This window comes from Rhinopithecus bieti, unplaced genomic scaffold (genome assembly GCF_001698545.2).
Source record: "Rhinopithecus bieti isolate Rb0 unplaced genomic scaffold, ASM169854v2 scaffold_57691, whole genome shotgun sequence".
Classification (NCBI taxonomy): Eukaryota; Metazoa; Chordata; class Mammalia; order Primates; family Cercopithecidae; genus Rhinopithecus; species Rhinopithecus bieti.
Genome location: NW_016824383.1, coordinates 921,989 through 949,891, shown reverse-complemented (window position 1 = coordinate 949,891; position 27,903 = coordinate 921,989). Strand labels below are relative to the sequence as shown.

The 27,903-nt window shown below is 47.3% G+C and overlaps 1 protein-coding gene across 5 annotated transcripts in view; it reads right to left on the bottom strand.

Moving 5' to 3' along the window:
- Positions 1-27,903, bottom strand: part of ZBTB7C (zinc finger and BTB domain containing 7C) — a 376,979-nt gene that overhangs the window by 102,252 nt on the left and 246,824 nt on the right. Inside the window, exon 1 of one of the 5 annotated variants that reach the window (XM_017862299.1) lies at positions 6,584-6,932. The exons of the other annotated variants lie outside the window; for them this stretch is intronic. The gene's annotated coding sequence lies outside the window, so the exon portion shown is untranslated. Of the gene's footprint in view, positions 1-6,583; positions 6,933-27,903 lie in introns of those variants that run through there. 5 annotated transcript variants of the gene reach the window in all.

Below are 27,903 nucleotides of genomic sequence, written 5' to 3'. Positions count from 1 at the left end.
AAGGGAAGTGGGCAGGGATGAACCTGAGTGGGAAGGGAGAAGAAAGTGATGCTAGGTCAATCCTACTATATCACAGTTGTGCACACAGCTAGCCAGGGCAACAACATGGGTGATCTGGTCCTTGCCCTTGAAGAGTGTGACTGTCTTACCAAGTAACAGCCATTTATACGACTCTGCTCCTCTGAGAAGTTGGGAAAATTGTCCTCAACACTCAGCATGGTCAAAGCTGAAGGGCTCTCTAAATCATTTTCAGCAGCAGAAGCCCTCTTTTATAAATAAAATTTTGTGCAGACCCAGACCCATGCAGATCTGTTGTGCTTTAGCCAGCTGTGTGAATCCCTGTGGAGAACACCAGCATAATCCATCCAACTCCCCATTTCAAGTCAGGAAACTGAGGCACAGAGAGGTTAAAAAGTGTTCTCAGACTTCACCACAATCACCTGCAGGCACCTGGTGGCCTCCCTCGAGATTCAATTTCAGTACTTCTTGGGTAGGCATGGGTATCTATAATGTTTTATTTATTTTTTATTTTTTTGAGATGCAGTCTTGCTCTGTCACAGAGGCTGGAGTGCAGTGGTCCTATCTTAGCTCACTGCAACACCCACCTCCTGGGTTCAAGCAATTCTCCTGCCTCCGCCTCCCTAGTAGCTGGGATTACAGGTGCTCACCACCACACCTGGCTAATTTGTGTATTTTTAGTAGAGATAGGGTTTCACCATGTAGGTCAGGCAGGTCTCGAACTCCTGACCTCAAGTGATCCGCCTGTCTCCACGTCCCAAAGTGCTGGGATTACAGGCGTGGGCTATGGTGCCTGGCCTGTAATCTTTCAAAAGACTTTATAGGTGATTGCAACATGTAATCAGGTTTAGAAACTGCTGGACTAAGGGACTAAGCACTATTTGATGGTGAAGAGTCCATTCACAGCAGAGTGTAGTCCAGGCTGCTCTTGTGCCATACAAGCCAAACTCCATTACAATAACTTCCAGGAAGCACTGGGATTCATTTCTGGTCTTCAGGTTTGGCTACACTGAACATGATGCCATAGAATGGCTAATGACCAGGACTTAGGATGTTCTAATGAAAAGATAATTTTTTTTAAAATTTTAAATATTTGGTAGTCTTCAAACTAGGTGAGTTCCTAGTTTGTCTTTGTTAAGAGTTAGTTACTCTGGTCAGTCCCATAGGCATAAAACTAGGATAAAATGATTTCATTGTGGAGCTGAAATATCAGCATGAAACAGAGTACCCAGCCATACAAAGCCAATGTCTTATAGGAACATAGAGGGAAAGCTCAGTATAGAGCTCCGGGACATGCAAAGGAAACACCAGGGTGTGCAGGATGCTCAAGAGGTCTGAATGGCTCTCACTATACCTATAGAAAGCAAGCATGACTGAGCTGATCCCAGAATATTTCCTGGCTACCGTTTCCTTGAGCATATAAACCCTTAAAAATAGAATGGCTACAATAAAAAGGCCATATTATCAACAAGTCTTGGTGAGGATATGGAGAAACTGGAACCATCACATACATACCTGCTGGTGGGAATGTAAAATGGTATGGCCACTGTAAGAAAACATTCTGGTAGTTTCTCAAAGGGTAACTATCCAGTTACCATATGAACCAGCAATTCCACTCCTAGGTATATACCCCAAAGAAATGAAAATCTGGGTCCACACAAAAACTTGCAAATGATTGTTCAAAACAGCATTATTTACAAAAGCCAAATATGGAAACAACCTAAATATCCATAATGGGTAAATGGATTTACCCATGATGGGTAAATATCATTAGGAATGGGTAAATAAAATATGGTATATCCACACAAGGAATATTCAGCAATAAAGAGAAATGAAGTACTAATGCATGCTACAAAGCTAATGACTCAAAAGTGGTAGGTTAGTTGAAAGACACTAGTCACAAAAGACCACATATTATCTGATTTTATTTATATGAAAGGTCCAGAATAGGCAGATCTATAGAGACAAAAGGTAGATTATTGGTAAGCCAGGACAGGGGATTGGGGTGAAATGGGCAGCGACTGCTAATGGGTACAGTATTTCCTTTGGAGTAATCAAATACTATAAAACTCATAATGGTAATGGTTACACAGCCCTGCAAATATGCTAAAAACCATTGAATTTACACTTTGAATGGGTAGATTATATGCCATGTGAATTACATTTCAATAAATCTTATTTACTGTTTTATTAAGAAAAACAGAAACAAAACAAGCATTAGAAAAGTTTCTATTACTTAGGTTCTATTTAATAGACGCAGCCTCTGCTAGATTTCCCTAGGGCTTATGGAAGGCAAGTGTCAACAGGAGCTGAGACCACTGTCATCTCTCCAGTGACCTCTTCCAGTGGCTCCAGAAAAACCAGTGGACCAAACTGTTGTCTCCAGAAACAACTGAACAGAATTGTCAGCCAGAATCCACAGCCAAGAAAGCAATAGCCCTGCATGTACGTGTACAACGCATATGTGTAGGCAGCACAGATTTTCCTGAAGGCCAAGTCCAATTATATGATATCATTTGGGAGGGTCACATGTACATTTGCATCTGGTTTGCATCTAATTTGGAAAAGCCGACATAGATCGTGTACCACATTATTAGGTAATTTTTCAAGTTTGGAGTCTCAGAGTTGCTCCACTCAATTTGTTCAGTGGATGGACTCAGTTATTGACTGATGAATTACAGCTTGCTCTGGGGTTCCTGGCCTAGGAGGGGCAGCCTGTGGTCATGCACGCTTTCCTGTTCTGTGCTCCATGCACACACAAGCCAAGCCACCATTGGGGGGCAGCTCTTAACCCACAGGGGGAGCCTCCTTCTCACCAGCTGGCCTCCGGCATAGAGGAGGGAGGTGCATGGGTGAGGATGAGGTGGAGTGAGGCCCACTCTAGCTGATCCCCTTCCAAGCAAGGCCTACATGGAGGGGGCCTTCCAAATGGAACAAAAGGGAAAATGACAGAAGAGAGCAAGCATTCCTATTTATCTAAACACAGGATCAAGATGTACAGCGGGAAAGTGAAATTATGCTGCAATTTTGAAAGTCATCCACTGAAGATAAACTCTCCTTTCAAAGGAATTACTCATTTCACTCCATCATGATACCTCAGGGTCTATCAGTATTCAAATTTATTAGGCAATAACATGCAGAATGCATGATATAAAGGGCCTGTTTCATCACCCATTCCCCACGCTATTTTTTTTTTTGCTATGTCATGAGAAGTGCAGTAAGTTAAAATCAAACAAAACTAACAAGCACATACACACAAGATGGAAAAGAAATCCTCCATGGAAGTTACTATGAAACAGGCGGCTTTAGAAAGGAAAAACACAATCTCTGACTAATATGAAGGAGACTCCAAATTGCTCTTGGCAACAATCTCTCAACCCGATTCCCCTCCCTCTATTCATCTCCACAATTCCCAGCCAAAGGAAAATAAACTGAACAGCTCTCTCCCCGGCCCAACCTGTAGGGCTGCCTGGCTGAGCAAGGGCTGAGCAAACAAACATCCCCATGCAATTATACACCTGTGTAATTGCTGTAAACACTAGGACAGCCAGCGGGTGCTCACTGCCCTTATCAAGCTGATAATCTCAATATTGGGGGAAAATGCCTTTATTCTGGCAGACGACATCAAGGTAGTATGCAATATGATCTTGCGACCTCAAACCCAGGATTTTTTTTTTTTTTTAAGAAAAAGAAGAAGAAACAAACTATTCTTCTAGCAAGAGTCGGTAACAATTCTGGGGAAGGAAAGTCCCAGAGCATCACTCAGATGGGTAATAGCTTCAAGGCAAGATTTATCAGTTCACCTTCCTCACAAAAGTGATAGTTAATTTTAGAGGTAGTTATCTTACACCTATTACACCATTCAGGATGGAAGGAGAGTTAACAAGCCAAACGCCCCAGATTATTTATGGCTGCTCTGTCTCAAACATCCATCCAACGCCATTCTATTAGGACAGATATGTCTGGTCAGCTAAAACGAAGGAGGACAGGATTCTCAGGAAATGGCATTGTAAGTGGAGATGTAAGTGGATGAAGGGTCTTTCAGTTGAGTCCTAAAACCGCCCCAGAAGGCCAAGATGAGCTGCTCTGTGAACCATGTATGGTCTAGAGACTTGGGTTCTGGTCTTGGCTTTGCTACCAACAAGTCCTGTGAATGTGGACAAGCTTCCCTCCCCAAGGTTAAGGGCAGGCGCTTGAAGCTGAATTCGAGTCCTATGAAAATGCCATCCTGGCCACCAGGAAGTAGGCAGATGCATCAGGAGGATGACACCCTGGGACAGTTCTCAGTCTGGCCAGCACTGATCCAAAGAGATGCCAGTCCTCTCAGAAACTGTTTGAGCTGCTTCTTGTCACCTCCAGCTGGCATGTGGCAAAAATGCAGACTCTTTGAAACCCATAACTGTAAACCCTAAATGAATAATCTGAACAGCAGGGGCTCAAACGGCTTCCTGGGCACTTGGGGCAGAGGCTGACTGTGCTGTGTGCACTCCACTGCATTCCCTTGAACCAGGGACAAGTCCTGGTAACTGCAGCATGGAGACTCCAGTCATTTTAACTTCCCCGGTCCTTCCTCTCCTTCCTTCTCCCTCTCCTCCTCTACATCCAGGCCTCCTCCTGCTGCTTCTCAGCAGCAATGCTTCCCAGGCTCCTTCCCGGGCTCCATCTCACTTCATCCAACCCTTTGAGGGTTGCACTATTACTACTATTCCCATTGACAGAGGCCAGAGATCCAGTGTGATTTCACTTACTGATGTATGCCCAGCACTTAGCATGGTACCTGGACACATACAGTAAACAATACAACAGTGTTGAATAAATGACTGATTGTTTGGAAAGATAATGACATTCAAAAAAAGTTAATATTAAATGTAACACATACTATTTTCTGTTGTACTATAATTATAGCAGGGTGATTCCTGTCTCCCAATTAAAGTGTAAGATTCTAAAACATGTGGGGTACAATGAGTGGCTTTGAATCCTGCCTCTGCTACTACCTGGACAATGTACTTAATCCATTTGAGCCTCAGTTTCCCCATCTGCAAAGTGGGGCTAATGATTCATATCTGATGTGACCTAATATGAGTCTTTTTTGGGAGAGTGGGTTCTTTGTCTGTGCAGCCCACGTTGTGCCTTAAGGGGGAGGACGGCACTGGGGCTACTTTCCTTTCCTAGAGTTTCACCCCGTGGGGGTTCCTGAACCTTTCTAAGCCCAGAGAGGATTTAACTGGGTGAAAGAAGGGGGACAGAGGGAGTGGAGCTGAAACTTGAACCTGACAGAGCCTTTACCACCTCCAAGCCAGCGCGCCCCTCCCCCTTCCAAAAAAATCTTCATCTCATCTGGAGAAACTGCCCACTTGTTTCAATCACTTCCTTTCCATTTGCAAAATTCTGCATTTAGAAGAACTGGAAGTGGTCTACCACTAGCCGACCAGTAAGTCGCTGGAGTGGGGCTTCCTTCTGCGTGGAGCTGGGTACCAGCTATTAAAAGAAAGAAGGCAGCCGCCCGCTGCCTACCCGCCTGTCAGCACACAGCCGGGACAACGGAAGCCAGGAACAGAAAGGAACGACCCCGGAGCCCTCACCACAGAGCACGGAGTGGTGCACCAGACGACGCTCGATGCTACGTGCAGGGTGGGCGGCGGGGGCTGTGGGTGCTGGGATGGGGGGAAGCTCTCTCCATCGTTCTTCCCAGGCCAGCCCTGAGGCCGCTGCGCCCTCCTGCAGGAACTCAGGCGCTCCAGAGGGTGACGCGGGCCCGGGGGCCCGCGGGAGTAGGGACGCACCGGGTCAGTCCTTATGCGCCACCCACACCGGGCCGCCTCCGGAGCTGGAAGACTCGCCTTCCGGCTCGACTCGCCTGCTCCGGTGGGAGTGCTCCCCATCCACTCACCCCCAGGTTGGCGCTCAGGGAAAGGCCCCCCACCCACCCAGTTCAGCCCGCGATTCAAGCCCAGGGACCTGACAGGACTCCCGCCGCGCGCCGAGCTGGACTTCTGCCAATCGCTCCTTTAATTTCTACCCGTATCGCCGGACCTCGACTTTAGCCAAGTTGCCATGGCTTTTGTCCCCCCTCCCAGGCGCCCCCAAGTTTTTCATCTGACGCTCGGGAGAACCAAGCATTCTTGGGAGAGACAATTTAAACTACCAATGTACACCCGCAACTCCCTCTCGAGTGCCCTTACGGTCCTTCCGCTGGCCCCTCGCCCCAAAGGAGCCCGCTGGCGTGGGCCAGCTGTAATGGGGCAGCGGCGAGAGTTGCTCTCTGCAGAGTTCCAGATCCTCTCTCCTATTTCGGGGGAGGTGCGCAGCCCCACGCCCCGCAGGAGCTCCGGCGAGGCGGGGGTTTGAACGCCTTGCGGACGCCGCCACCCGCGCCAGCCGGAACCGCCCCGCGGCCACCCGGCCACAGGGTCCCCGCAGCGTGCAGCGAGAATGCCCGCAGCGCCCGAGCTCTCCCGGCCGCCCGGAAGGGCTTCCTCCCCACCCCCTCCCCACGGCCCGGCCGCTGGGCTCCCCAGAGCCCCGATCCCAGCCTCGAGGCAGTCCAAGGCCGACGCAGACCCACCTGGCCGCCCAGGGGACGCCGCGCTGGTGCCCGGGCAGTGTCCTGAGCGCCGCCAGGGTCCCAGGCTGGGAATCCACGCGGCCGCGCTGCTCGGGGGAGCCTGCCGCAGCCGGCGGGAGGTTGTCATTGATTCGTGCTGGGCGAGTTAAGCCATTCCAGGAGTGGTTTTGAGCGAGCACTCCCTCCCCTCCCTCCAACCAGAAGTATTTGGCCGGGAGCCCCTTTGGTCCACCTGTACTGTCAAGCGCAGGACAGGACGATCTCACCACTCGCGCTTTACGCTTCACTTTATGACACCAAATTAAGCTCTTTGGAAAAGGTAAAGCAGAAATAAAGGCAAGGGCGGTGGAGGAGCTTTTCTTGCTTTTCTTTTCCCCTCTTTTCTCCCGGGTTCCTCCGTTTTGTTTTTTGTGGGTTCCCCCCCTTTCTCTAGTACTTCACAAAATGACTTACCACTTATCTCAAAGCAAGGGAGGCTTTTTATTATTATTGTTTTATTCAATTCAGCGTGTCTGTCTTTTTAGAGGCAATTTTATTTCCATTTGCCTGAAACCTAAGCCCAATAAAATTACTAGAATTATATGTTTTCTCCTTACAGGGTCGTGAGTGTAACTTAACCAAATCAAACACTGCATAGCAATCCTTTAAGTAACAAAAAAAGAGGGAGTGCAGGAAGTAACCACAGAACTGCAGCTTTCTCCTCCGCTGGGGGTCATGAGACCTTGTGGGTAGGACCCACAGACACCCCTTCCCCTCGAACAAACACACATATCACGCAGGCTGACTCAGAAATGCCAACTGGAGGTTCCAGCAGCCCACACCGGGGTGGGCCAGCCACCAATCACAGAGGTGTCGCCAAACACCCTCTCCCAGGCCTTTCCTTCAAACCTCACACAAACCTTTCCTTCAAGCCTTCTTGAAAACTGCCACCTGGGAGGCTCTGGCCAGCTGGGTGCTGTCAGGCCTCTTTTACCCTGGAACTGACTGGTCACCTGGAGGAAATAACCATTAACGCCTTGACACCTCTGCTGACTGTTCTCAGAAATGGGGGGAGAGCCAGGGGAGCGAATCTTTCCTGTTGATTATCTTTCCCCGGTGTCATGGAAAACAAACACAAAACAAAGGAGTCCAATGAGGTGCTTGGCCTTCCGTGGCCTCTGCCACTCTTCCTGGGCAGGCCATGAGCCTTAAAGCATCCTGAAACCAGAAGTAAATCTCAAAGGTACGTTGGCCATGAAGGTCTAGGGATGAGGCTGTGATTTGCAGAGCCCCAGAAAGATGGTTCAGACAAAACTATCTCCTCCAACAGGTGCCCCTCACCTGAAATTCCAATGTTACAGATTCATTCCTTCTTGGGATATGCCCTGCAGGAAGCCTGCCCCAGAGAGGCAGGCAAACTTGCTTCAAGAAGGCAGGAAGGGTCAGGTCTGTCTCTGTGGTTCCCTCTAAAACTGTAAATACCCACCGCTGCAGGCAGGGGAGTAGGCGTCTCCACAATGGACTAGAATGCATCTGTCAGACCTTGCATGCTGTGGAAAGAGGGCTGTGGACCGATGCATGAGGGGAGAGAGAGGCCGGGCGGCCAGGGTGTGGTGGGAAGAGGCTGCTAGGTCAGGGAATTGGGTGCTGAAGGGAAGAAGCAGGGGTGCTTCATCAGTGCACGTGGACAGTTTCCAAGATTGGATGACTCCATAGCTTTTTATCAAAAACCAGGTACTCCCGGAACACCCAAGCCAAAGACTGAGAAGTCAAATCCCTTTGTCCACAAAGGCACTAGTTAAATATCCAATGAAGCATAACTCCACACTCCACTCCCAGACTCAGGAGGTAAAGGTGCCAACACATGACCTGGATGGAATCAGTATGAATCCAGAAGTGTTTGCTGAGTGCCCATAAAGGGTTTGCCTCAATGGCCTGGGTGGAGGTGGGGTGGGTGCGGTGCAGTGCAGTGCCAACCTCAGAGCCTCTCATCTTATGGGGCAGATAAAGCACAGGCGGACTGGACAGTGGGGCAAGGTGCATCCACCACCCCGTGGGTGCATAAGGAACAGGGCAGTGCTTTTGCAGAGCAGTTAGTAAGGCAGGCTCACAGGGACAGGGCTCCAGGAGGAGTGGGGCTATCTGGCCTGGAAGATGGTGCTGCAGGGAGCAGAAGAGGAGGGTATGTCAGGTGTGGGAGTGGAGGCAAGAAGGGGAGTCACTGAGGAAAGCCAGCAGCTGGCCTGGCTCAGAGGGTTCTCTCAGTGGTTAAGACGACAGGAGGGGGTCTATGGGGTAGAGCCAGTTTATGGGTACAGCTTCTGGCTGAAAGGAGAGAGTACAGGGCAGGGCCTGATTTGGAGAGGAGGAAGGATGGGAGCACCTTTTCAAACCCAGCTGGAGCGGGATGTGGGAGGGAAGCTGTAGGGAGGGGTGTGCAGAGTTGAGGTGCCCAGCCCAGCCTACCCCCAGGCGGCTCCTCCTAGCCAGGGCTCCAGCCCCTGGACTGGAAGGAGTGTCTGGGTAGGCTATGGGTGGTGCCAGGGCCAATGATATTGCAGCCAAGAGCCTGGGGAGAGCTGGCTGCTGTCCAGCCCACCGGCTGGGTCCTGCAGTGGACAGTGAATGCCACTCCTCCCTCCCCCTAATCACTGTGTGTGTGCCCTGCTGGGACACACCCTTTGGAATGGCTCTGGGCACAAAGTGGGGAGCGCCGCCCCACTAGCTCCAGCCTCCCTCGGTGCCAGTTGCCTCCTGGGAACAGGAACATAAAGCAGTCTCAGTGAAGTGGGTGGGGAGAGGGGGCTGGGGAAGGCTCCCAAAGCCACCCACGGAAGGGGCTCTGGGTGCACCAGACTCCAGATCTGAGTGTGCATTTCCTTTTGGGTCCAGGTTCCTTCCTAGGCCCTCTTTGGCCTCCTCCTCCTCCTCCTCCTCAGCTCCCTTCCTCCAGCCCTAGCCCTTCTCAGCCCCCACCTCTGGCTCCCCACCTTCCCAGTTCAGGTCAGCCAGAGCACGTGGAAGCCCGCTGGCTTCACAGGGCAAGCCTGCCCTGACTTTCACAGCTGGCTCCAAACTCAACAACTCACTCGTGTTCCAGTGAGGATGCAAGCTCCTACTTCAACCACCAAGCATGGCTCAGAAGGCTAAACAGAAGCACATAAGCAAACATGCTACTGTCTTAACTTGAAACCTCAGCAGGGCCTAGTCATCGGCTGGGGTTGTGATGTAGGCACACAAACAGCTTTGTGCAGACAAGCACACACAGATACAGAGTGTCTGCACACATGTGCATAAAGACGCAGACACATGTATGAGCTCTGTGATCTGCAGAGAGTAATACTGACTGAGGGCCTCTGCCCTCACTCCTTGCAACCACACAGTGAGGTAGATCTTGTTATTTCCTCCATCTTACTGATAAGGAAACTGGGGTTCAGAGAGGTTTTATAACTTGTTTAAGGTCACACTGCCTGACATATGATAAAACTGGACATCACACTCCATCTTTGTGATTCTGGTGACCCAAGGCAACCCTGGGGTTCAAGCTCTGGCTCTTTGTCTGGTTCGTACAATTGGTTTCCTAAGGGGCAGTGTGGTTTGCTGATGCATGCCTCAGTTTCTCCTTCTGAACAAGCAGGGTAAATGACTCTTCCTGAACCCGAGGGTATTGTTAGGCAGAAGGAGGCTGAGATGGAGGTTGCCCTTTGGTAGAGTGCTGAAGCAAGTCATCCTAGAGGACGCGCAGACACAGAATGAGTGGTACTCAAGTCAGAAACTCAGCGCCACCCTTGCTGCCTCCCTCTCCTTCCTGGCCCCACCCCGCCCCCAGCCAAACCATCCACCAGCAAGTCTGTCTCTAAAATAGAGCTCAAACCTACCCTCTTCCTGCCACCTCTGCCACTGCTGCCCTTGGCCGAGCCTCTATCCCCTCTCACCTTGACTTCTGCAGGCACCTCCTAACTGGTCTCTCTGCCCCATTCCTGTCCTGCTCCTTCGGCCCAAAGCCACACAACTGCCAAAGCAATCCACTTAAAACAGCCATCTGGGCCGGGCTCGGTGGCTCAAGCCTGTAATCCCAGCACTTTGGGAGGCCGAGACGGGTGGATCACGAGGTCAGGAGATCGAGACCATCCTGGCTAACACGGTGAAGCCCCGTCTCTACGAAAATACAAAAAACTAGCCGGGCGAGGTGGCGGGCGCCTGTAGTCCCAGCTACTCCGGAGGCTGAGGCAGGAGAATGGTGTAAACCCGGGAGGCGAAGCTGAGATCCAGCCACTGCACTCCAGCCTGGGAGACAGAGCCAGACTCCGGCTCAAAAAAAAAAAAACAGCCATCTGGTCCTGTCACAGGGCACTTACATGCACTTTATACTACTCACCATAGCCCGCAAGGCCCTTCTCTTACCAAACTCCCCGCACCCCATACTTCAATCACAGACAGGCACCCCTCCTTCCTTCTCCTTCCTGCTGTGGGACTTGGCTTATGCAAATTTCCCAGGCTGAAATGCTCCCCCAACTTTGGGTCTTGCAGGAATGTCACCTCCTCAGAGAGGGCTTTCCTAACCACATAGATAAATTAGGATCTTGTACCCCATTATCTAGCTCAGACCCTTGATCAAAGGATTCATGCTTGCATTGATTTTATTATTTGACGGTCCCTCCCACTAGAATGTAGGCTACTTGAGGGCAAGGACCCATGCATCTTTTCTTACTGTATCGTGTCTGGTATGTCACTGGCCCCAGGCAGGTATGTGTGGAACAGGTGTTTATTGAGAGAATCCTAGATCTGGGAAACAGAAGGACTGGATCTTGTCTTGATGAAATTCTTCCATTGTAGAGAAAATTTGTGAACCAGGGGGGAAAAGTAACCCATAATCTCATCACACTAGATAGACTAATATTTATGGCATCATGGTGGCATGGGCAGTGGGTCAGACTTTCTTTCACTGGAGTGAAGATTTCACACCGCATTTAACAGGCTCCACCTGTCATTCCTCCTTGTATTTCTTGGATGCTCAACAAATGTTTAATTGAATTTTGAGGAAAACTGAAAGAAAATGCAACCAGCTCAAGGGAGGAGGGCCATGCCAAGCCTCTTCCTTCGTGGCCCCTCTGGCTTCCTGTCCAATCACAGGCTATGACCTCACCGTTCTGAAGTCCACTGTTTGTATATTAGCACCTGTGGATTGTAATGGCATGGCTCTATCACTTTCATCCACAGATCAGGTTTTATTGAAATATATTAAATGCCAATTTGAAATAACAATGCATTGCTGTTTAGCATCGAGAACAGACAGGGAGCCACAAACTGAAGCTAAGCTACACTTTAACAGCCCTTTATATGGTCACCGAGTTTACCCCAATCTGTTAGTTGCCAAGGCTACATACATTTCTGCTACTGTGTTTTAGGGGGGCGACCCAGCCATTTGGAACCTACCAGCCATTTGCCAAACCCCATCAAACTCCTCCACTTCTTCCAGAACATAATGATGATGCAGAGAAATGGAGTCCTTTGGCCTTACTGGCCTTTGGCTGCCCTGTCCTGCAGGGGCTGCAAGGCAAGGAAGGGCAAGGAGCTGTGGCCCCAGAGGGAGGACTGGGTGCCGGCAGAGCCTGCCTCCCATTTAGGAACACTCGGAGACCAGCCGGTGCTTGTCCAGGGCCCTCGGGAACCTCCGAGGAGGAGGTGTGGGCCAAGCACAGGTGCTGGGTTGTTCTCTCTGCGGGAAAGTACCCTGCCAGGCTGGGGTGCAGGGCAGGGCTCCGAGCCTGGCTGGCTGCACAGTAGGCTGTGCAGGGTCCCAGCCCTCTGCTCACAGCCTGAGGGCCCCAGGGCTGCCAGGGCCTCACCCTCCTCCCAGACTGTATCAGGTAACACCATCAGGCACCCACTGTGGGAGGAGGGGAGGGTGCCAGGCAGGAGCTTCAGCTAAGCCTGGCTTGTGGGGAGGAGTGGGGGGTGGCTGGGCCTGTCACCATGGATCCCAGAGGAGGAGGGCTTGGTCAGAATTTGGTCAAGGTGGGATAGTGGCAGGAAAGGGGGTGGCACCACTAGCTAGGGGAGGCAGATTCCCTCTTATCTTCCTTCCTCCCTCCCTCCTTCTTCACTCCTCCCTCTCTCCTTTCTTGACTCTTCCTTCCTATTCACCTTCCTTCTCCCTTCCTCCTACTTTCACTCCTCTCTCCCTTCCTTCCCTTCACAGGCATGTACTACCTATTCTGTGCCCCACGCTACTCCAGGCTTTGGCTACAAAGTGGTGAACAATCCACGTGGTCTCCACTCTTATGGAGCTGACCTTCTTCTAGAAGGGGAAAGATAATAAACAGATAAACATCTACCATGAACTCAGGTGGGTGAGTCCAGATCATTCAGCCCCATCCTTAGGCAAACCACTTTTCCATCTCCAGCAGCCTCTCACCTCATTTGCTTCCCACCCTCAGGGGCCAGGAGCAGCATTATAGCTCCCATATGCAGTGAGGAAGTGGGCTGAGGGTGGGGAGGAGACTTGCCCGAGGTCACTCTGGGAGCACAAGTAGAGCTGCTGCAGTGGAACCTTGGCCTCCCAGGAGAGTGCTCTCTTCCTCCAGCAGGGTCACTGGCACTTACCTCCAAAGCAGGGGAGATTTAATTCTGTGCTTCTGAAGACATTTTCTGTTTTTAGGAAAATATTTATGCACAGAAAACTAAGGGAAAAAAATGCACTAAGAACCTCACCCTAGGACAAACAACTAATTCACTTTATATTAAATTAGCACTTACTGTGTGTAAGTCAGGATCCCTGAGGCTCTAGGCAGCCCCAAGAGCTGAGGTGTGGCTACATTAGCTACAAACTGTCACCATGACCCACAATCCCTTTGTAAGCCCCGAAGAGCTGACAAAGACCCTCTCCTTCAATAAATCTTAGACAGGTTTCTCTGAGCCCCTCTTGTCCTTGGGCCCTGTCTTTGGCCGGCCTAGTCCAGTTTTAACAAAAATGCTGCTAAGTCAGGTTAGCAAGAATCCCCCATCCCTTGATATCTAATCATCTTGACCTGCTGGCCTGCCTTCTGCAAGAATCCTGTTAAGTCAGTTCAGCGAGGATCCCTCTACCTTTGATGTCTCCTCTTGGTAATTTTCCATCCACTCACCACCCTCTGCATCTTGACTATAAATCCGTACTTGTCTTTATTTGGTGTTGAACCCGGATCCCTCTCCCCTATTGCAGTCCAGCTCAACTCTGAATATCACAAGGACAAGTGGGAGTACCCCTATGCAATAGTTCTGAATAGTCTTTAGGCCAGGAGCGGTGGCTCACGCCTGTAATCTTAGCACTTTGGGAGGCTGAGGTAGGCGGATCACTTTAGGTCAGGAGTTGGAGACCAGCCTGGCCAACATGGTGAAAGCCCAGTTTTTACTAAAAATACGAAAATTAGCAGGACATGGTGGCACCTGCCTGTAATCCCAGCTACTTGGGAGGCTGAGGCAGAAGAATCGCTTGAAGCTGGGAGGCGGAGGTTGCAGTGAGCCAAGATTGCACCACTGCACTCCAGCCTGGGCGACAGAGCAAGACACCTTCTCAAAAAAAAAAAAAAAAAAAAAAAAAGAAAAGAAAAGAAAAGAAAAGAAATTTTTTACCATCTTAACAACTACATAAACAAAACTTTTCCTCTTTTTTTTTTTTTAGACAGGGTCTCACTTTGTCACCCAGGCTGGAGTGCAGTGGCACAAACAGGGCTCTCTGCAGCCTCAACCTCCCAGCTCAAGTAATCCTCCGACCTCAGCCTCCCAAGTAGCTGGGACTATAGGTGCATGCCACCATGCCTGGCTAATTTTTGTATTTTGTTGTAGAGACAGGGTTTTGTTATGTTACCCAGGTTGGTCGCAAATTCCTGAGCTCAAGTCATCTGTCCGCTTCAGCCTCCCAAAATACTAGGATGACAGGTGTGAGCCACCACACCAGTCCAATTTTTTTCTTTAATAGTTATGTTGCTGTGACATGGACAGCCTCAGATTTATCACTGCACCCCTGACCTCTCACTCAGGACTCCAAGTGTGTGTCCTTGAAGCCTTTGTCTTCACTCCCGATTGAGGGATTGGGGAGTCTATGGGTGAGTTCTACTCCTGATGAAACCCAGTGCTCCAGATGATAGTCCACTGAAGGACACATTTTCTTTTTTTTTTTTTTGAGACGGAGTTTCGCTCTGCCACCCAGGCTGGAGTGCAGTGGCGGGATCTCAGCTCACTGCAAGCTCCACCTCCCGAGTTCACGCCATTCTCCTGCCTCAGCCTCCCGAGTAGCTGGGACTATAGGTGCCCGCCACGTCGCCCGGCTAGTTTTTTGTATTTTAGTAGAGACAGGGTTTCACCATGTTAGCCAGGATGGTCTCGATCTCCTGACCTCGTGATCCGCCCGTCTCGGCCTCCCAAAGTGCTGGGATTACAGGCTTGAGCCACCGCGCCCGGCCCACATTTTCATTCTTAAGATTCTGAGTGTGCTCTCTGAGGCTGGGTTACAGTCCCAGGTTTCTTAGGTTGAAAGGTACTTATCTGAGAAAGAATCTTCCTGGATGGACATCTTCTCGGCTCTTTTCAGTAGAGATTCATTCCCTGACCCTTGAGAGGGGGCATTCCTGGTTCTTTGGGTAGGCCTCTACTTTAGAATCTGGGTTACAGACTCAGGCAAACTGAGACTGCGTTGGAGTCCCAGGCATCTTTGTTGGGGAGAAGTCATTAGTTAATAACGTGGGAACTTCTCAGTGGACTGGAAACCGTCTTCTGGAAGCCCTGCTGACTATACGTCCCACAATAATGGCACAAACTCTGTCTGCTTCCTTTCTTGTTGGCATAATTTACTGGATAACCTAGAACTTCAATGATTTACAACTGGCCCCTCAAAGGCTTGTCCCTTCCCATTGCTTTCGCTCCTTTCTCCTCCTCTTACCACCTTCATCTTCCCTTCAGCTCCCTGGGCCCTTCAGCACGTCCCCTTTGCCATCTCTCTGCCCAACATTGACACTTCAGCCCCTCGACTCCCCACAGTCATTTGAACTTTAGACCCCTGTCCTGATTGCGGGTCTCAAGGGACTCAGGGAATCCCTGCTAAGCAACTACATATCAGGGCAAAAGAAAATCTTAAAAGTCTCCTCCACAAATATTGGTAAAAAGCTTCAGCTGTCTTATTGAGCAGGCAACCTTAACTTATCCCATCTGTCAAAACGCAATTCAGATAAAAAGAGGAAGTGGGGCAATAACAAGAGCCAATGATGATATAGATATAGACCAGTGAGCTTTGTATTACTCTGTTTATGTAACTCATGGCTAAAATTTCAGAATAAAAGGTGAAATAGATGGTCTCTATTTGTGTCTATCTGTATGTTTATGTGTGCATGTATGTATGTATATGTGATATTTTTCTATCTCTGGATAGTATTACCAAATTAATATATAAAATATTTTATGAGATCTCTATTCATATTGGCTTAAATTAAATATATCTTAAAATCTCAGAAATATAGACACTAATCCAAATGTTTTTCAAGTTCATGTGATTTAGGTAAACCATTGGAAAGTGAGAATAATTTAATATTGCTGGTTTAATAAAATGAGCCATATCTTTTGAGTTATCGGCATTGAGTATAATACAATTATACATTTTGTATTTAACTTTTTCCTAGGTTTTTTGCTTTTGTAATTTTTTTGTTTAGATACTTGCCTAAAATGCATGTGTTGTAAAAATAGAAGAGGGAAATAACTTGAGATGATGGCTAGCTTTGTCTAGTGTATTGTGAAATTTTGATAAAAAAATTCAAGCATATGTGTCAAGAACATGTGTATTAATTTAAGTGGGATAGAAGTTTTATAAATGGACATTTCAATAATAATTATGTTTTATAATATCTGATTAAAAATTGTTTCCAAAATTTTTTGTAATTTGCAACATTAGACCTATGCTAAATTAAGCAATAGATATTAATTACTAGACCATTTCTAAATAAACTACTGAAACATTAATTACTAAGCATAAGTTTAAGTTTACATACTTTTGGCTACTTATTTTATCTAGTACAGAGAAGCTATCTGTTTTGGGTATGTTAATAAACTTATTTTGCCACCTGAAGAACTGTACTATGACACAACACACACCTACAAAAATTGTAAAATGATATATTCATAACATTTGCTAGTCTGCTAGATAATCCTGGCATATGACAGACAATTTGCAATTGCCTACTTCACATTCTAAATAAAATCTTGATCTAGAACTGATTTTTAGATTTTCCAGAAGGCCTCTGGGAAATCTCAAAAAAATTTTTCTTTCACCTTGTAAAAAGAGATATTAAAAAAAATTAGGCTTATGTTAAGGTTAAATGTTATTCGTATAAATATTTCAGAAACTGTATAAACTTCCAAGAAAATTTTCAGTACACTTGCTGTTGATATGTCCTGGCATAATGTTATCAGTCATAATTCTGGTTATTGTTTAAAACACCATGTGCCATAGAAATCACCAAATTTCCTTGTCAAACACACTCTCATCAGATTAACTATGGCCATTTTAAGTCTCTTGTCATCCACTGATACTTTTTGTTTTATTCTGATTGTTCTCTGAAAGTGTTTTCCACCAACTACAGGCCAGAGTACTTTGTCTTCAATAATCAGGGACTACACCAGGTAGTCTGGGGTACAGGCTTCTGATGGGGTTGCTTCGGTAATTTTATTTTATTTATTTTTTATTTTTGTTAATTTATTCTTTTTGAGACAGAGTCTCACTCTGTCACCCAGGCTGGAGTGCAGTGGTGCCATCTTGGCTCACTGCAACCTCCGCCTCCTGGGTTCAAGTGATTCTCGTGCCTCAGCATCCCAAGTAGATGGGATTACAGGCATACACCACCATCTCTGGCTAATTTTTGTGTTTTTTTGTGGAAAAAGGGTTTCATCATGTTGGCCAGGCTGATCTCGAACTCCTGACCTGAAGTGATCTGCCTGCCTCAGCCTTTCGGAGTGCTGGGATTACACACATGAGCTACTGCACCCAGCCCTGCTTTGGTAATTTTTAAATTATACCACTGAACTTAATCCAGATTTCCAAACTTCTGGTTGACAGGTTCTTAAAACTGCTGACCCAAGATGAAGCAGAGCAAGGTTAATTACATGGGACTGAATGAACTGATGAAGGATAACTATTGTTTTTGCTTGAATATTACTGCCAGCTTTCAGGAACCTCTTTTCCTTTTCTCTTAAGCTATCTGTGAACTCACAACAGTTTACATTATATATATACACACACACACATATATATGTGTATATATATACACACACACACACACACACACACATATATATATATATATATTTTTTTTGAGAGGGAGTCTCACTCTGTCACCCAGGCTGGAGTGCAGTGGTGCGATCTCGGCTCACTACAGCCTCTGCCTCCTGGGTTCAAGCCATTCTGCCTCACCCTTTGGAGTAGCTGGGATTACAGGCACGCCACCACACCTGGCTAATTGTTGTATTATTAGTAGAGATGGGGTTTCACCATGTTGGCCAGGCTGGTCTCAAACTCCTGACCTCAGGTGATCCGCTCACCTCGGCCTCCCAAAGTGCTGGTGTTACAGGCATGAGCTGCCGTGCCCGGCCAATTATGCTTTTTTAAAACAGAAATGAAGCATTTCTCTTTTTCTCCCTGCCTAACCCCTCCAGAATTCAAAATTCTTTTTTTGAGCAGGGGTGGGGGAGTTGGAGGGATGAAGTTTTGCTCTGTCACCCAGGCTGGAGTGCAATGGCGTGATCTTAGCATATCGCAACCTCCACCTCCTGGGTTCAAGTGATTCTCCTGCCTCAGCCTCCTGAGTAGCTGGGATTATAGGCACCTGCCACCATGGCTAACTAATTTTTTTTTTTTTGCATTTTTTAGTAAAGATGGGATTTCACCATGCTGGCCAGGCTGGTCTCGAACTCCTGACCTCAGGTGATATGCCTGCCTCAGGCTCCCAAAGTGTTGGGATTATAGGCTTGAGCCATTACACCTGGCCAGAAATTCTTATCAAATGTTCTCATCTTCATGGAATATATTTATTTGCACAAGTTCAATAAGAATCTGTCCTCCTTATAAAAGGACACGATAGGAAATATTGGTTATATAACCAAGGCGTTGACTGGAATGTCATATTTGAAACTGATGCATTAGATATGACCAGACAGTCTTAAGGAACTGAAGTAGACTTGACGGACCCAGTGCTTACAATACCTTCTAGGGAAAGCCAGCCTGGTACCTGACTTACAGTGTCCTCAGCATTACAGATGAGTAAAGAAGGTCACTTCCTGCCAGGCCCAGGAGGCTTAGGGTATTTTGGGAACTTCAGGAAGAGAAGATTTACCCAAAATCTGTAGGTGCTACAGGCAAAATCTGGTGATGAGTTCTTGCCTTGCCTTCATAGCTTTCAAAGGTACAATCTGAGATTCTTTATGAAAAGTTCCAGCAAAGCAAATTTTAAAAGGCCTATGTGATCAATTACCATTCTTGCTGCACTTATGTAAGTAATCAGGCCAAAGGTAATAAGACCAGCCTTATTTTATAAAGAACAAGAATCTTACTTTGATTATCTTTGAACCAAAAGAGGAGTGGCTATGAAGAGAAATTTTATAGAAATTTGGACAGAAAACTATAGCACACTCTTGTGGGTTATCAGATTCCTGTCCTGTTCATTGGCTATGAGGTTTTCTTATCCACCTGTAAATTAGATTAGATCCTGCCAGCTAACACATTCTATTAGTGCCCACTTTCTCCTTTGCTAGGTATTTAACTAGGAGGAGGAAGGGTAGTAACAGGGATGGGGAAGATGAGGGCAGGCCTGTGTGTGTGTGCGCGCACGTGTGTGTGCGTGCGTGTGTGAGCGTGCACCTGTGTATGCGTGTGTGCACATGTGTGTGCGTGCACGTGCACATGCTCATCTGTATGCATGCATGCTCACGTGGGTGTAATGTGTGAGGAGTCTCAGTGAGTAGAAGGTTCAGAGGCTGGGCTGGGTGGCTGGCTGCTAGATGGGGAAGGGGTGAGCACAGCAGTTTTGGTGTTATTTCAACACCAAACAGGGCTCTGACACCCTCCAGGAAAGCATCTTCTCTAGCTGGCTCCAGCACACTGAGGCAGAGATTAGCCTCACCCCTAGTGCTAGTCAGTGTGCCACTGCCAGGAGACAGTGAGTATGGCTGAGCGAATCCACAGCTCTTCCCCATCTAGCAATGTGGGCCAAGACAAATCACCAGGGTAGTAGGTCAGAACAATGACCTTCATCCCACTGCAAGACCAGTAAGACAAGAACCATCTGTTTTGCCAATAGGCCAAGGTTAGGCTTGTATGATGGATGGGGGAATAGGGCAGAACTAAATGGCCCCTACATAGATCAAAACAATGATCAAAACAATGATAACAAGATAATCATAATGGTGGCAAGCACTGTGCTAAGAACTTTGCATGCATTATTTCTTCTTCTTCTTCTTTTTTTATTTTTTTTTGAGAAGGAGTCTCACTCTGTTGCCTAGGCTGGAATGCAATGGTGTAATCTCAGCTCACTGCAACCTCCACCTTCCGGGTTCAAGTGATTCTCTTGCCTCAGTCTCCTGAGTAGCTGGGATTAGGGCACGCACCACCATGCCTGACTAATTTTTATATTTTTAGTAGAGATGAGGTTTCACCATGTTGGTCAGGTTGGTCTCAAACTCCTGACATTGTGATCCACCCGCCTCAGCCTCCCAAAGTGCTGGGATTACAGGCGTGAGCCATGGTGCCTGGCCTGCATGCATAATTTCTTTTAACTGTCACCAACAGTTCTATGAAGTCAGTATATTATTATTCCCTTTTCATAGAACGGCCCCTCAGAGCCAGGATCTGAACTCAGGTCACATTTACTGCCTGTAAAAGTCACTTTAAATCCTGGGGAACTGCATAAGGTGGCTCAGAGTATTTTTGGATTTCAAATGCAGTAGGAGAAGCTGGGCTCAGTGGCTCATGCCTGTAATCCCAGCGCTTTGGGAGGCCGAGGTGGGCAGACCACCTTAGGTCAGGAGTTCGTGACCAGCCTGGCCAACATGGCAAAGCCTAAAATTAGTAGGTTTTATACTACTAAAAACACAAAAATTAGCTGGGTGTGGTGGCATGCACCTGTAATCCCAGCTACTCAGGAGGCTGAGTTAAGAGAATCGCTTGAACCCGGGAGGCCGCGGTTGCAGTGAGTTGAGATCAGCCACTGCACTCCAGCCTGGGAGACAGAGCAAGACTCCATCTCAAAAAAAAAAAAAAAAAAAAAAAAAAAAAAAAAAAAAAAATACACTAGGAGAAACCAAAGCAAGGCAGAAGGTAGGACCTGTTAAGCTAACAGGGGTAAAACAGACTATGGCCTTGTCCGACACTGTAGATGCTGTTTCGGGGAATCTCAAAGCAGAGAATAAGTAGCTCTCTGTCTCGCACAGTTAGCAGATTTATGTAGCAGTAAGTTCTAGGACAAATGCAAATTTGAAGTCCCAGATAAGGGCTTTACATCTCACTGATGAAAAGAAGAGGTGCAAGAGCCTGGATTGTGCCATCTAAGGACATGCTGTGCAAGGACTGAAGCATGGTGGCATTTCTCAGTATGTGGATTTCGAATCCTCTGCTGGAATCTCCTGGGCAGATGCTTACAATGCAGACTCCTGGGCCCCAGTTCAGAGCCACTGAGTCAGAATCTGAACTCCAAATCTGCATTTTTCACAGATCTCTAAGGATGCATGCTGCTGACTTGGAAGAAGCAGTGACAATTGGTAACTGATTGGTTTGGCCTTGCTGGTTAGTGGCCCCTGGTTGAGAATCAGTGCCCTCCTTCAGGTGTGTTGTGGCTGGAGGATGGGAGCAGGAGGAGGTTTTCAACTGCTGGATTGCATCTGAAGCATGTTCACCACACTGATCACTTTTAATGGCTGCATAAAATGCCACCAGTGGACAGAGCATGACATACTTAACCACTCCTCTACTCTGGGACACTGGGGCCCTTTCCGTATTAGAGCTAACATTAGGATGAACATCCTTAGACATACTGCCCTCATATTTTGAATGACTGCCTTAGGTGAGACTCTTAGAAGGATGAAAGCGGGTATGAACATATTCATGGTGCCTAACATATAATATTAAATTGCATTTTCCACTTAGGCTGACACCTGCACTGTTCAAGAGAGTCCATCTCACCACAGCGCTGCCAGCATTTCAGTCTCCTCACTCTAAAGATAAGGAAATGGAGGCTGGATTGTTGAAGCAACCTGTGACCTGCCCAGAGCTACACACCTAGTCAATGCCAGAACTAAGACCAGAACCCAGGGAGTTCTTATTCATGGGCCAGGGCGTTTTGCCACTGCTGAGTTCTTCAGTCTCCAATCAGACAGGAGGGAAAAATCAAGCTTGGAACACCGTTCTCTCTCTGTTCCAATCTCCCTGCCAGCTCTGACTTCACTCGCTGCACTAGAAGCTCACGTTTCTGTGCTTTTTGTGGTTTCTCTGCCTTGAAAACTGGGCCTCTCTTCTCTCTGCTCGAGCTCCACATCCTCCCTGGGCCCTGCTCTGATCAGTCAGAGGTCATTCCATACTTGCACCGCAGGTCAGATGTAGATATGCGGGTGGAAGCAGTGGGACAAAGGTGAGGTGACAGCCAAGGGGAGGGACACAGGCCAGCCAGCCCTGTCACAGGAGGGAAGATAGTGTAGGAGGACGGGTGGGACCAGCTGACAGTGGGCGAGGGGGTGAGTTGGCCTGCCAGTCTTAGGAGTCTGACTATGGTGGGGAGGGTTTCAGTTCACACCTACCCAGCCACGTGCTACTTACTGGGACACAGGGTGTTTACATAGGAGAGCTGGGCTCTGGCTTCCACAAGGTCCTTAATAGGGCCTCTGGTGGACTTCAGAGAATCCTTAGATCCCCAGCTAAACCATATGCAAAACTGTACAAGTATGTAAGTATGTTCCTTTTTCTGGGAGAAAGCCCATTAGTATTCATCAGATTTTCAAGAAAATTTATGACCTTTGAAATGTTCAAAAAAAATTCAGGTGAAAGGCAGGTTGTCTACTAGAACTATAATCTGTTTGTTGTATGAATTATATATTGTTTTACCTATGGTAGGGAAAGAGAAAATAATCACAGGTGGCATTTCTCAGATAGATGATTGATTGATAGATGATAGAACAGATGATTGATACACGAATAGAAAAAACAAATCTACATTTAATAGGTACCATAAAGAATCATTATTCATGCCACCTACATTTCTTATTTTTCCACTGCATGAGAAGAAGATGGTGGAGCTGGGAGGAGGCAGGAAGCCTGGTGCTGAGGTGTTCAGAGTCACTGCCCTCCGCAGATGATCAGAGGCAAAGATAAAGTCTTGGTGTAGTGATGAAGTCAGTTAGTGGGAAAACGGGATTTGGTTTCACAACTTTTCCAGAGCTGTCTCTTGCATAAGATGGGACACACTTGAAAATAATCACGACGAGCCCTTATTGAGCACGTAGTGGGTGTCAGGCACTGTGCTAAGCGCTTTGCAAGTATTATCTTGTTTACTTCTCACCTGGTGGTTTGGGCAGCACTAGAACTTCCATCTCACAAGGGAGGAAATGCAGGCCCAGGGATGTTAAGTCACTCTCCCCAAAGCACACAGCTGTGAGTGGAACAATGGGTACCTGAAGCGAGGCAGGGTGGGTTCCCAGCTGGGGCTTCTGGTGCCTGGGCAAGATACAGTCTTTGAGAGCAGTGATGTTGGGATGTCAGAATCAACCCCATCTTTGTCTTCCACAAAAGGGCTGGACTCTGAATATCAAAACTCTCCTCTTCCCTTTGCCTTTAAAGGCATAGTGAAGCACATACAGTTGAAATTATCCAGGCTAATTGTTTATTAGATGTTATTGAGCATCTAATATGAGCCAGACAACATATAAAAGGCTTTATAGTCATTTTCTTAATTTCACCATTACAACAAGCTTTTAAGGTGAGGATTAGCATGCCCATTTTACAGATGGGGTACTGAGGTACAAGGAAGTTTAGAGGAACTGCCTGAGGTCAGCTAGTAGAGGGAGGGGAGCTAGATTGCACCCACTCTCTTTCTGCTTCTCTGCCCCTCCCTGGGTAATACAGGGTACAAAGGTACAAGGGGATGGCTTCCTTGTTGGGGTCTGCATGATGATTAGGGCATGAGAAAGACCCAGGGAGCTTCCTGCCATGGTCGAAAGGAAAAAAGTGAAGCAAGGAAGAAGGGAAGAAAAGAAAACATGGATGAAACATGGGCAGTACCAAGATGTTGACGAATGATCCAAATATATTGCTGCAATTTCAAAAGTCTTACAAAAGAGGGGCACTGGCCACTGGCCATAGGCCTGTGAATTGGTCCACCCTGAGCCATTCACTCCAGGATACACTCAGAGGTATGATTACGTCTTTCTGGAATTTGGCTGTGTTCTTTGAGGTCAAAGCTCCTGGCCTCATGAAATGTTCTTGAGAGGTTCAAGTAAATATGGGATACACACTTCGTGAAAATGGTGGTTCCCTCAGTCCTTCCTCTCTCAGGGTTTTGAACTTGGTTCTGGAAGCCCCAGGGCCTAGAAGGCATGAAGCACAGGAGGCTGTAGGACTAGCCAGCTCCGAGGACAGGGTCAGGAAGTGACTAGTGGACAGAGTGATGGCTGTGGCTCAGGGTCATGGCTGGGAAACTCGGAAAGGGAGGACTCTGGAAACTGTGTCAAGTCCAAAGGCCAAAGCTGGATGCAGAATCTGAGAGGCCTTTGGCAGCGGAACACATAGCCCGTGTTCCCAGTAAGCAAGCAAGGGTTAGGGCCGGGCACAATTCTGGGCATGCGGCCCTGTCACCTGGGGTCCTGACAGGCAGGCATGACCAGGGGTCACAAATTCATCTGAATGGCCAAGAGGTCAATCTAGGTAGGAGGAAGCGGTCTGAGGACAGACCCTAGCTCTCACAGATGATCCAGAGCCTGAGGGATACCTGAGCAGGGGAGGAGCGCTCTGCAGGCAGGGGCACAGCCCTGGGACTGTTCTCTGGCACAGGACAAGGTCTGAGCTGTAACCAGGAAGAGCAGGGGAACCCCAGAGGATTGTAGCCATTGACTGCATACCAAAAGCAAGACCAAGCCTACAGCTGTCATTCTTTCATGGCAGTCTCCAAAATCTGCCCTGTTCAATTCTTTAAGGGTTCCCTCTCCCAACTTAACAGTCCCTTTGGGTCTGGCATTTCCTTTCATTTTAGAAAATAAAACTTTGTGCTTCTTAAGTCTTGAAAGCAATATAGACACCTTACGGAAAACTTGATGAGTCTAGGACCCTATTATAAAGGCAGTTTTTTTTACCCTGTCTTCTTCACTAGCCATTTTATAGTGAGCATCATCCCATAATGCACTCGTCCTCACCCTCCATCCCAACCTTTCCCACTGCCTCATTTGAAGTCTTACCTGCAAGTGACCCTGGCTGGCATCTGGGTCCTTGATTAAATGAGTCACACTCTGAGCTATATTGCCACTGCTAAACGCTCAAGTCCTAGTCTCTTTATGGGAATTGTTTAAAAGATCTGAAGAAGTCAAGTCTGCATAATAGGAACCCAGAGAAACTCTCACTAGCAATGCCAGTCCTCACCCAGTGCTGCCTCCTAGAGCCCCCAAATGTGGGAAGAGCTGGTGCGCAACTGAATTCTCATTAGCAGTCCCTTACCCTATATTCTCATTTGCCACCTGGTCCCATGTAGGCTTGGAAACTAGAAAACCAAATGTTAAAACTGTGCATGAAATAGAAGCAAATAGGCCCCATGTGACAAGGGCCCCAAGGGAGTGTGTTGGGGTATGTATCCTCTGATCTCTTTTGTCACAGGAACATTTGTCCTATGTTCCAAATAAAAATTATTTTATTTTTCTCTCAGGTTCTTGGCTCTGTCCCAGATACAGGAGGAAGCCAAATAAATGAGGATTCCCTGTAACTCTAATATTCCTTACATGTTATATAGGGTTTTATTTCTTTGAAATGTAAATGATTTCCTTCTCGGTGCTGTGACATTTTTGTGGTGTGGTCATCTCATTGCAGGAAGGGGACGCACCTACATTCTATATTTCACTCCTCTGGGCAGGCTGAAAACTACCACTGGTTTAGTGCAAACCAATCTAGGGTTAGACTAGAAAAACCAGATTTTTAGATTTTACTTTATCTCAAATTGGACTGTGTGACTCTAACCGGGTTGGAAATAGAAGATTACTCAGACTGTCAAAGTTGCTGGGCCCTTCACAGACCCTACAGACCCATACTCTCACTTGACCCCTATGGAAGGAGGGTGAGCCCAAGGTTACAAAAGAAGCTATTGGCTAATCTCCTCCACAAGAGACCTTATGAAATGACTAACAACATCCTGTGTAGGAACGTGTGCATTTAAAACCCACCTTATTCCCAAAAGGATTTGAGCCAGCTTACAAATGCGCCTACGGGGCAAGGTAAACATACGTAAAAAATAAGGAAGAAAAATGGGGCAAAGGAAAAGTAAGAGGGAAGATGGAGCCAGGATTCAGGTCGCATTCAAGATGAATGCCAACAAGATCTGTGCACGTGACACGGCATGGCGATAGACTTAGTACTAAGATGCTGGCAGCCAAGAGGAGGGTAAAATATGCCAGCCTGACAGAGCTACGCTTTTTTTGTTCTTTAGGTCTTGTCACTAACCCACAATATGACCCTTTTCTTTCGAGGCATCAGTTTTCCAGTTTGTCAAATGGGCAAATCCTGCCTTGTAGGATCTTTGTGAGAATCCAGTTAGAGCTTGTCTGTGAAGGAAGGCACTCAAAAAGTAAAGTGGGATACATACAAAACTGATCATTTCATTTTCTCGGCTGTGTCCTTGCCATGTATAAAATACTACTCACTTTCCATTGGCTGGTGGAGCCACCAGATTGAAGCTACTATCATTGGTCAAAGTTAATTCTGTATACACATTCTTTACATCAAACACTGCCCAAACAATGGGAAGCCTCATGACACTTGCTGTGCTCAAATTCCATCCATTTCCATCATTACACCTTTTTCTCTTTCCTTGCTACAACTGGGAAAAATTAAGGTACTTAGAAAGGAACAGCAGGGAATGACAAATTTAAGTAAATTTAAGTTCCCCTAAGAACTTTTTTTTTTCTCCCAAGAGTGAGTGATGTTGGATAACAGAGAGGAAAGACCAGGACTGGGGATGGAGAGTGGACTCCATTAGGGATCTCTCTGGCTGCAATTTGGCAGGCACTGTCCCTGCCTGTCACTCAGAGGCTTTCTCCAGCCTTTAGTGTTGGTGGTGGAATAAGGTATCTTCTGAACACAGGCCAGAATTTTAGTTGAGAGTGAACCAGTGGTCCAGGGTAGGCAAGCTGCGATTCCAAAGGGTGGGAGCGGGTACAGCCACCAACCCTGGGCAAGCAGGGTTCTCCGGGTGACCTTAGACAGCTTCCTCTATGTGGCTTTTGCCTATAAACTGGGGGTACTCTCTGAGAAGAGCTTTTCAATAAATAAAAGCATTAACAGCAAGAAGAATCATACAAATAACATAGCAATATAAATAGCATAGAAATAACATAGAATAATATAGACAACAGGTTTGGCTTGGGGTTGAACATGAGAAGGTTGCTACGGGGAAAGGGGTCCAGAAATCTCCTTGGGAACTCACTGGTCCTACAAGGCAATAACAGCTGCCAGAGCCTGTTGACTGTGGGCAGATGAGGAAACAGAGACGAACCAATCCCAGCTGGGAACATAATCAGATAAGAAGTGGTCTTCCTGTCTGCGGAGCCCTTCGCACTTCTCAGAGTGACCATATTTGACAGTTAATATTATTCTCCCCATTTTACAAAGGAGGAAACAAAGACCCAGTTGGTTACATTACTTGTCAAAATGGCAAGAACCTGGCAGTCCCAGCAGAAAGGCAGCACTTAACAGCAGGGACTCGAAGGCAGACTCTTCATCCTGGCTCTGCCATCACTCATTGTGTGACGTGAGGCAAATGCTTTAGTCTCTCTCTGCCTCAGTTTCCTCATCTGTAAAAGCTGAGTGGATTACCTGAGCTAGTATCTGTAAAGTGCTTAGAACACCCGCTGACATATATCAGGTGCCACATAAGCATGCTGAAATAAACACATCAACTCCTAGTGCCTGCCTCTGCAACTCCCAAACCAAAATGGGCCAATGGCAAAATGCTACATGTGTGCTCCATCCTGTGGGAGAAATTCAATCCCACTCAATATCAACTAAGGGTGGTCATTTGGGGGTGGAAAGAGAGGACAGGGCTTGAGGAAGGTGGGGAACAGGTACTTGGCAAACATCCTAG